The sequence below is a fragment of the Schistosoma haematobium genome, chromosome 2 (assembly GCF_000699445.3).
Source record: "Schistosoma haematobium chromosome 2, whole genome shotgun sequence".
Taxonomy (NCBI): domain Eukaryota; kingdom Metazoa; phylum Platyhelminthes; class Trematoda; order Strigeidida; family Schistosomatidae; genus Schistosoma; species Schistosoma haematobium.
In genome coordinates this window covers 32,501,708-32,512,234 of record NC_067197.1, presented here as the reverse complement: position 1 = coordinate 32,512,234, position 10,527 = coordinate 32,501,708, and positions in this window count along the sequence as shown.

Genomic DNA, 10,527 nt, shown 5'->3' with positions numbered 1-10,527 from the left:
GAAGATTATGCTTAATTTTGTGGTTAAAATAAATCAATTTTAAATGTAATCGCTCGTAGCTAACTAATGATGAGTTCGAACCCAGACAAGCGGAATTAGATAATTTCGGTTCTGCTTATCAACATGGACAATTTTCAAAACATTGAATCACAAATATAATATAAAAGGTACTTGTTCTTCCATTCTTGGAATTATTGTTTTCAAGTTAAGGTTTCCTCAACCATTATTTTCGATTACGAGTTTGATTTACAATATAATTTAAGGCACAAAAGAAAAGTGGATGGGATGTGTCCGTAAATGTGTACCTCATCTACATCTCAATGTTCACTATGTTTGAAACATCTATGATTTTTCTGTCCTTTATTAAGAAAATATTGCACATAAAAGCATAATTTTCGCTTTCATTGTATTTATTTTCTTCGTCCGGAATGTTGGGATACATTATTGTATGTTGACCGAAGAAGACATGCTTTGATGGCTTTAGATGGTTAAAATGAAGTCCCCAGTGAAAATCACCCTCTTGTATAGAGCACAAACACATCAAATGAACGGAAAAAACTCGAAAATGTTAGATTTCACACTTTTATTAAACAGTGGAAAAGACGCTTGTCGTAACTCAGTATAAAGCTTCAAGTTGAAAGTCACTCATTTTCCATCTATACGACCTTGGGTGTTAAAGTGTTCGTAAAGTTTTCAATTGTGAGTCTGTCATATACTTCGATTTGTCTATCTTAATAAATATTAAGCTGGACCTTTACAGGGATATTTATTACAAGGATTGACACAAGTCAGTAAATCTGTTTTTTAATTTAAGTCAGTAAATTAAAGCAATCAAATGTGGCATCACCAGGCAAAGAACCAGTTCATAGCATAGTGTCCAGTTATGTAAGCAGTAAAAAACAGGATTATTTTCATCTAGGACTTTATATCATCTATTAGCTTTTTTAATTAATCCAGAGATCACACTGAAATCGAAGTATTTATTTTACTACAAATGGTTATCGTGGAAATCGGCCTTCTTACTGGATTTTTGATATATTTGTTTTCCTCAAGTTTGAACTTGGTTTATTTATCGTTTCGTCCCTAAACTTTGATTTACTCTTTGGATTTTGACTCTGGAAACCTAAATATTAAAGGTTTGTTATGAAATTTATTAGTGTAATTGTTAATTAGAACAGTTTGGCGGGGTTTCTTAACCAATGAGTAAAATTTGTATCTTTGAATTTTGTTTTTCTTGGATAAAGTTGAGAGGTTATCAGTTTATCGTATATTGAGAAGATCATTGTAGGAATTTCGCATTTAACAACATCCTGTTAGTAGATCGTAAAAACAAAAAAATCGTCCACAATAAGCTAGATTTCAGTTGTTTTTCTTCAAGAAATCATCTCTGTAAGTCAGTACACTAATTTGTTATAAAGGTGTCAACAAACGTTTTTATTGTAAAACACCAAGTAAAATTATGCACATCAGCTTTGCTGCAGATTTCAAGCCATTTTAGCAAATATTACTTTATCAATTAAAATCTACGGAAACACCTGGGGGTAACTTATAAAGCATATCATGTATGAGCTTCTGGATAGCCGACCAAGGCGCCAAGTGGCTGTGACTGTATGGGACAGTTAGTGACGTGGGGTAGTGAAGATAAATGTGACTGGGCACTGAGTGTGTATAAATAAGCACTCGACATAATGACTATTAAATATGTTATTTCCTTTGCCCTTATCGATTTCTGCTCCAGTCTCACTGAAGGTGACTGTTTGTAGTTGTGTGAAATAAAGTATTGTCTAAAATTTAGTTCAGTTCGCTTTTCGTGATCATGAATCGTGTATGTGATATAACATGATCTTGTATCTGTATTGTGTGTCGCTTGAGTATCCAGCCTAGCGGTATTATAAACTCTCAAACCTCTCAAACACTCAAACCAGTCTTATTCCCGCATTGTTGAAGTACCATATTGCACAGAAGAGATGGGACAATATTTCAAGTCATCCGTTCTATCAATTAGGTTATATCCATCCACGTATCATATAAAATTCAGCGCATGATAATTTCAAGTTTATATTTGTTAGCTTCGCTGTGATATCAGAAATAATAGAATTCAGTATGTTGACTAATAACACTTTGAACTATACAGTTCGTACTCAAGTAGTCACCTATGAACCAGTATTCAAGTCGGAGAGAACTTTGTAAGCACAATTGAATATATTTGTGTTTTGAATTTCAGCCAGTCGCAGAATAATGTACAAAAAAATTATCAGTTAGCACAAAAATCTCAGATTCGTTATCACTGAAGACTTCAGAACACATGATTTATAACTCTTATTGTAAGGGAGTCCTTGACAAGCTCAAAAACGTGAGAAAATTTATAAGAGATAACTAAGAATCATATGTTTCATCAAAATTCTTTGTGCGTTCGTAGACAATGTTGATGCCAACATTGAATTCTGCCTGTGGAGATTGCTAACATAGGCTTGTTCTGTAAATAATTTTTGACATTATTCACATTTTTCACAGTTTCGCTTCATATGCACAATCACTGTTATTGACTACAAAATTGTTATTTAAATTTAGTCTTGACTTTCTGTTACTGGTATGTTCGCTACTTGCATGACACATTGATTATCGCTCATGAATACACTACTGCCCATACACTTACTGTTCTCATTTATCCAACTTTCACATTAAAGGATCTGTGATATAGTTCCAGCATGAGTTTACGGCTCATATTGATATCATAGTTTCTAGATTATTACTGGCATAAATTTTATGTAGTTCTTATTTGAGGTTATTGATTGCTTATTATAATTGTGAATTCAGTGATCGATCAACTACATGGTTCGCACATGCTTCTAACTGACAATATAAGTAACATCCGGAAACTTTTATCTGCGTATTTATATTTTCGAATGTTTTTAATTGCCTCCGCACTTTTGTAATAGTTTTATCATTATTTTGGTACTGACATATTAGGTCCACCACAAGCTTAATTATACCATAACCCGTACTGTATAAAATGCATTTCGCAAGATAAGTATAATTAAGAAATTGAACGATCACATTTCAAGATCCACATTCTACTGCTTCGAGTGCATGTGTTTGTTTTCAAAGGAAATACCTCCGTGTATACGTCGTATGAGATGACAACCCTTTGTCTTGCAATCATGTGTGCAATTATTAATCTCGCCACCTTCGTCTGAGCGTTCTGTTTATTTCCGGCTTTAGATGAAACCGTTATTAATTATTTTAATTGAGATTTTGGCGTTTTTGTAGATCACCTTATTAGTTAACTTTAATGGACCAGGTCTATTTTGCTTTATTTGACCTTTAAGCTTGGCGGCTATGTTTGTTTAACTGGTTTGGACGTTCTTCCTTTAACTTGTCGCTTTGATCTGTCCATAAAGTATAGAATAATTTCCTGTGCTCCGTGGGAATAGTTTATTTTTATAAGTAACTGACTCATATTTCCCAACGATTGAATTATTTGAATTTGACTGTCTGTGTTTGAGTAATTCGAGTATTTTGGTCACTAGCTGACAGAATTATGTATCTTGTTTGATGGGACTCATTTCTTTTTTGATAAACAATGAGTTTTGCGTTTTCTACGAATATATTTACTTGGTATATTTTAAATTTCATAGTACAATTTTTTTGAACAACTATGTGCTGTATAAATTGGTAATGCTATGCGTTTGTAAACATTTAGATAATTCATAATCGTACCTGTGTGATTAGTACTAGATATTATAACCAAACTGTTGTCTTTCGATTCATTGATGTTTGGTTGGTGTCTAACGAACCAGGTTCGGAATTCATACAGAACATTCGTGAATCCCAAGAATTCTTGGCACAACAGTACTGAATAGTCTTTTCGTTTATCTAGGCAATACATGTAGAGATAGTCAGGACATACTTATTTTGTATTTAGTTTTTGATACTACTTGCATTTATTTCATTAATTTTGGTACTTTGTACATTTACTATGAGTGACTGCAAAATAGTTGTTTAAAATCTCATGAGCTTGAATCTTCTTTTTCCATTTTGAATCCCCGTAGCACGACACACTAATAACCGCTCATAAACACACTAATATATACATATGTCTCCTGTTCTCAGTTGTTTGTTGTTATGATAACTGGACTCCTATGTATTTATTATCTACATTTATAGACCACAGCTATATTTTCATTACATACTTTATCTGATTATACAGCTCGAATTATAACGATCTTTATTGGAATTATTAATAACTTATACCAAGTACAACTCGAACACGCCAAGTCCTGACAATTTAAGTAACGTCCAGTAAATTTTTCTTGTGTTTATAGATTATATTTAATATACTAGTACATTAATTTGTGGACGTAATAACTTTATTATTATTTTTGAGTTGATATATTTTTAGTCCATCACATACTAAATAATCTTTATACTGAACAATGTTGATGGCTTCAAATGATTTGGATATTAGACTGCTGATATGCTGAACTATTTGATTTTGATTTTTTTTATTATGAGTTGCCTCTTTTACTTAAGCAATTTGTTTCTTGCTAAGTTTAGATATCTTACTGTCTCCAACGGAGTAACTAGACTCTTCTGACTGACAGCGTGATGGATCCCAGCAAAAGAGCTTATTCAAGATATATAAATACGCAAAGTTATCAATAATATACCAAAAGAGTTAACAGTAAAACCCTAGGTGTCTGTCTATGAGTAAAGCGAAAGGTAACAAATTACAATTACAATACAAATGGCATATTAAACGACAAGATAATAACAGTTGTTATGAATTGAATGTTACTTGTAAGCTGCTCTCTGAGATAACAACCACAAATGAGTTCACTTGGTTAACGAGGATTCTTCTGCACGTGGTGGCACCAACGGCGTAATGAGAAAGATTGTATCCAATAGTATTATTTAATAATAATCCGGGCCAAAATCCAAAGTAGTGTAGGAAGGCCTAAAAGGACGTTATAACACTATTATAGTCTTCAATCAAAGGCCGTGGCCAATAAAGCAGAACAGACGGCTGATATGGCGTTTTTATTTCAACCAACGCGGTAGAATATTCGTATATATATATATATATATATATATATATATATATATATATATATATATGATTATTTAGAAAATGTTCGTGAATGTGTTGATAGTTGTAATACGATAGGTTATTTAGGACAAGCAGTAGGAACAAAGGGATCTGACTGCATTGTTATCGAAGTAAATTCATATGCTGATTCATTTTTTATATTAATGTTAGACCTTATGTTAAAATAAAGCCATCATATGCACCCGAGCGTAAACGCTGCCTAATTTTTACGAAATATTATGTATTATAAAGCTATCCCTCCTCTAAAATTAAGTCGTGAAGAATCTATATGAAAGTTATTTACCATTAGTCTTGCTCACTCCGATGATTATGGATCACCCAGTGTATTTATAAAAAGTGGTTTGATTTTACTATTATATAAATTATAAAATAATCGAATTTTGCGTTCACACACTGGTACGTACTGTTGAAAAAGGAAAGTTTTCATAAATCGCTGTCATTGAGAATATTCATTCTCATGTTATTACGTATGTAGCTATAAGTCGGTTTTTATGTAGTGGACCATTTATCTGAAGATTATGATGAAGCTGATCGCATAAAGAAAAACTGGAACTGACGTCTAAACAATCGCGCTTTGGCCGTCAAGGGATCACGAGTACCACCAGGTCGCATGATTGATCTGAACTTACTTACTTACTTTACTTACGCCTGTTACTCCCAATGGAGCATGTGCCGCCGACCAGCATTCTGCAACCCACTCTGTCCCGGGCCTTCTTTTCTAATTCCATCCAATTTTTGTTCATTCTTCTCATGTCTATCTCCATTTCTCGGCGTAATGTGTTCATTGGTCTTCACCTTTTCCTTTGGCCTTGAGGATTCCATGTGAGAGCTTGTCTTGTGACACAGTTAGGTGCTTTCCTCAATGTGTATCCTATCCACTTCCAGCGCTTCTTCCTGATTTCTTCCTCCACTGGGATCTGGTTTGTTCTCTCCTACAGTATGTTGTTGCTAATAGTGTCCGGCCAACGGATCTGAAGTATTTTGCGTAGACATCTGTTATTAAACACTTGAATCTGCTGGGTGACAACTTTCGTAGTTCTCCAAGTTTCCACCATATACAGTAGAACTGTTTTGACATTTGTATTGAAAATCCTGACCTTGGTGTTGGTTGACAGTTGCTTTGAGTTCCAGATGTTCCTCAGTTGTAAATATGCTGCTCTTGCTTTGCCGATCCGCGCCTTCACATCTGCATCAGATCCACCATGTTCATCAATGATGCTGCCCAAATATGTGAAAGTTTTCACATCTTCCAAATCTTCTCCTTTAATTGTGATTGGATTATTGCATGCTGTGTTGTATCAGAGAATCCTGCTTTTCCATTTGTGTATATTGAGACCTACTGCTGCTGAGGCTGCTGCCACACTGTTCGTCTTCTCCTGCATTTGTTGCTGCGTTCGGGATAGAAGGGCCAGATCATCTGCGAAGTCTAGATCGTCCAGCTGCATCCTAGATGTCCATTGTATCCCGTGCTTCCCTTCAGATGTTGATGTGTTCATGATCCAGTCGATCACCAGGAGAAAGAGAAGGGGTGAGAGTAAGCAACCTTGCCTGACACCGGTCTTCACTTCTAACGACTTTGTCAACTCTCTTCCATGCACGATTTTGCAGTTTAATCCATCATATGAACTCTGTATGATATTGACTATCTTCTGAGGCACGCCGTAGTGTCGAAGAAGTTTCCATACTTTTGTTCTGTCCACCCTATCAAATGCCTTTTCGTAGTCAATGAAGTTGTTGTAGAGTGATGAATTCCATTCAATTGATTGTTCCACAATGATCCATAGAGTTGCGATTTGGTCTGTACACGTTCTATCCTCACGGAATCCTGCCTGTTGGTCTCGAAGTTAAGCGTCTACGCAGTCCTTCATCCTGTTTAACAATACTCTGTTGAAGACTTTTCCCGGCATTGAGAGAAGAGTGGTGCTTCTGTAGTTATCACATTTGCTGAGATCTCCTTTCTTTGGTATTTTGATCAGGAGTCCTTCTTTCCAGGCTTTTGGTACTTGTTCCTCATCCCAAATCTTATTGAAGAGGATGTGGAGTATCCTTGCAGTTACCGCTACGTCTGCTTTCAGTGCCTCTGCTGGAATGTTGTCTGGTCCTGCTGCTTTGCCACTCTTGATTTGTCTGATGGTCATGCTGATTTCTTCAATTGTTGGTGGGCCAACGTTGATTGTGAGGTCTGTGGGTGCTACTTCGATGTTGGGTGGGTTCAGTGGAGCTGGTCAATTCAGTAGTTTGTAGTGAATCACTTTTATCACGAGAACACGATTGGTTTGATGAAAACAATTATTATTATAAGCAATTGTAACTGTGCTTGTTTAATGTGCTCTTTGTTTAACTGTGCTAATGGCAGCTATATTATGCCTCCATTATTATTCTTACACTTTGATTGTGACCTCGCGCGAATTCGATTACGTTCTGTAACCAAGCTTGTATCCTGACACGATCTCGGTATCCTTTCGACACCACGAGATCGCCAGCAAATATATCTCGACTTGGTCCATTAACTGCCTTTTGATATTTGGCTTTTCGGGGATTTTATGGATTTATTTGACACGTGTTTCTCTGTAGCAGTGTTCATAGTCATTTAGGACTCGACGCCACGCTACAAGTTCTTTGAAGTGTTCTACACACCTGTTTTGTTGCTCTACAATGTTGGTGACTATCTCGCTTTCCTTGCTTTTCACTAGTTGTTCTGGTTTGCAGCGAATTCCAGAGAGTTTCTTTGTCGTGTCATACAGTTGTCTGATATTTCCTTCTTTTGCAGCCTTTTCCGCCGTCATTGCTAAATCTTCCACATATTTACGTCTGTCAGTTCTGACGCTCCTCTTCACTTGCTTATTTAATTCTGTGTATTTAGCTTGTATCTTGGCTTTTTCTGCTCTTGTTCGACTGGTATTGATTGCTGCCTTCTTGTTCCTCCTTTCTTGAATCTTATCCAGTGTATCAACAGTGATCCATTCCTTATGATGGTGCTTTTTGCGACCTAGGACCTCATGACATGTTGAAGTGATTGCCTCTTTGATCCCCTTCCAGTTACTCTCCACAGTAGTTCCTTCTCCATTGAGTAGATCATGAAAGGCCTGGAACCTATTGCTGAGGACTACCTTGAATTCGTTGAGTTTGTTAGTATCCTGAAGAAAGGTCGTATTGAACTTTTGTGATATTGTCCGCCCCATTGTCCAGTGCTTCTTGGGTTTCAATTTCATCTTGGCGACCAGCAAGTGACGATCTGATGCTATATCAGCTCCTCTCTTGGTTCTCACGTCCTCTATAGTCCTCCTGAACGTTTTGTTGATGCAAATATGGTCGATTTGGTTTTGCGTGGTGTGATCCGGTGAAGTCCATGTGGTTTTGTGTATGCGTTTATGTGGGAATATGGTGCCGCCTATGACCAGCTTATTGAAGGCACATAGATTTGCAAATCTCTCACCATTTTCGTTCCTTTCTCCCAGTCCGTGTCGTCCCATGATGTCTTCATATCCAGTGTTGTCCGTTCCAACCTTGGCATTGAAATCTCCTGTCAAAATGGTCAGGTCCTTTGTTGGGCACTTCTCGATGATTGACTGCAACCTATTGTAGAATTAATCTTTAACGTCTTCATTGTAATCGTTGGTAGGCGCATAGCATTGGATGATGTTCATTGAAGCGCCCTCTTTCTTTGTTTTGAACGAGGTTTTGATGATCCTTGGTCCATGAGATTCCCATCCTATAAGTGCCTTTTGTGCTTGTTTGGACAGCATCAATGCAACTCCTTGTGTATGTGGAGCATTTTGTTCTTCATGGCCGGAGTATAACAGAAGCCCCCCTGAAGCTAGTCGTTGTTGTCCAACTTGCGTCCAGTGTGTTTCACTGATCCCCAGTACCTCTAGGTTGTATCTCCTTATTTCTGCAGCGATTTGGAAGGCTCTCCCGGTGTCCCACATTGTACGAACATTCCATGTACCTAAATAAATGGTCGTTCTGGTTGTCAGAAGGGGCATCGGCCTCGTAACTTCCGAAGGAATTCGGCTTTCATCATGAGGCTCTTGATAGAAGAAACCAGACAAGTAGTGAATAGGTCTTTATTTCGATCTTCGCGCAGTCACAGCGGAGCGTGGGATTATCTGTTTAGACAAACAAAGGCTCTCAACATTCAATATAAGATAATAGGGAATATAACGCTTATAAAAAATAAGGAAGTGAATGAATACTTGAACAATACTGTTTTAGTATATGCTTGGTTGTTTGGGGTCGACTCTTAACCAACCAACCTAAGCTGTTACATTGGCTTCCCCCTAGAATCGACTTCCATAGGAACGTCGGTTCGATTAACCTATCTATCGAAAACACCTTAGTTCTATTTCTCATCCCAAGGGAAAATTATCAACTCGCCCACTATTTGACTTACAATCAGTGACGACTAACGCTGTCAGCTGTCAACGATAGTCCATGGATGTCTCCTCATTTACTAGCTTGTCATCTTATTTTGTAGCATGTGATCTCTTTTACAACTATCGCTGACGGTTCGCTGCGTGCTTTCAAGAGAAAGAGTGTGAGAATGTGGAATAAGAATATCTGAGGAAGTGCCGCGAGCGGGCTACCCAACACCATGTTGGTGAGGTACGATTTTTCCATGCTCAGACCGGCTATCAGGTGTTTACTCACCTGCCTCTTGAATCGCCCTTAAGTAAAAAGCAAAGAAGAATCTACTTCAAAGGTAATGGTGAAAACCAATCAAACCTGAAGAACTGCTCCACTGCCTGCATAAAAATAATAAGATACAAAATGGAAATACATAAATATAATTGATAATCGTTCGGTTCCACGTAAGTGATTGGCCTACAGAAAGGATTGGTATTCTGGAAGGAAATAGACATAGTGTAGCCCTCTTGTGTACGAAAAGGTATGAAAATAAAAAAATGCTTTTTTATAATGCATATGCTTGGTTGTTTGGGGTCGACTCTTAACCAACCAACCTAAGCTGTTACAGTTCTTCTAAAAGAAGACCTTCTGACTCCCATGGCAGAGTTTAGAAGGTTTGAATAATTTTTTCTAGTTAGCGTTTTTTTAGCGAGTTAGTTTTCTACGGGATGGGGACGCTAACCCCATGCCCAACCCTCCTCCTTTATCCGGGCTTGGGACCGGCAGTAGCCCCCGGAGGGACTTCAGGCGGAGTTAATTGATCTGAACAGTAAAGGCATATTATTTTCAGAAATTAATCTCGCGATCGACTACAATCTATTAAAGGATGCTGCGCATTTTATATCAGGCTTTGATTTTATTAGTACAACTTGTCAGTGTGATCGGACTAAATTTGGAGCTATTGTCAAAATGATACCGTGATATTTGTTGTTGAGATGTAAACCATATAATATCAGACCCAATGGCACCATGGCGCCAAATATGTTTGGGGCTAAATGAATTCGGTAATC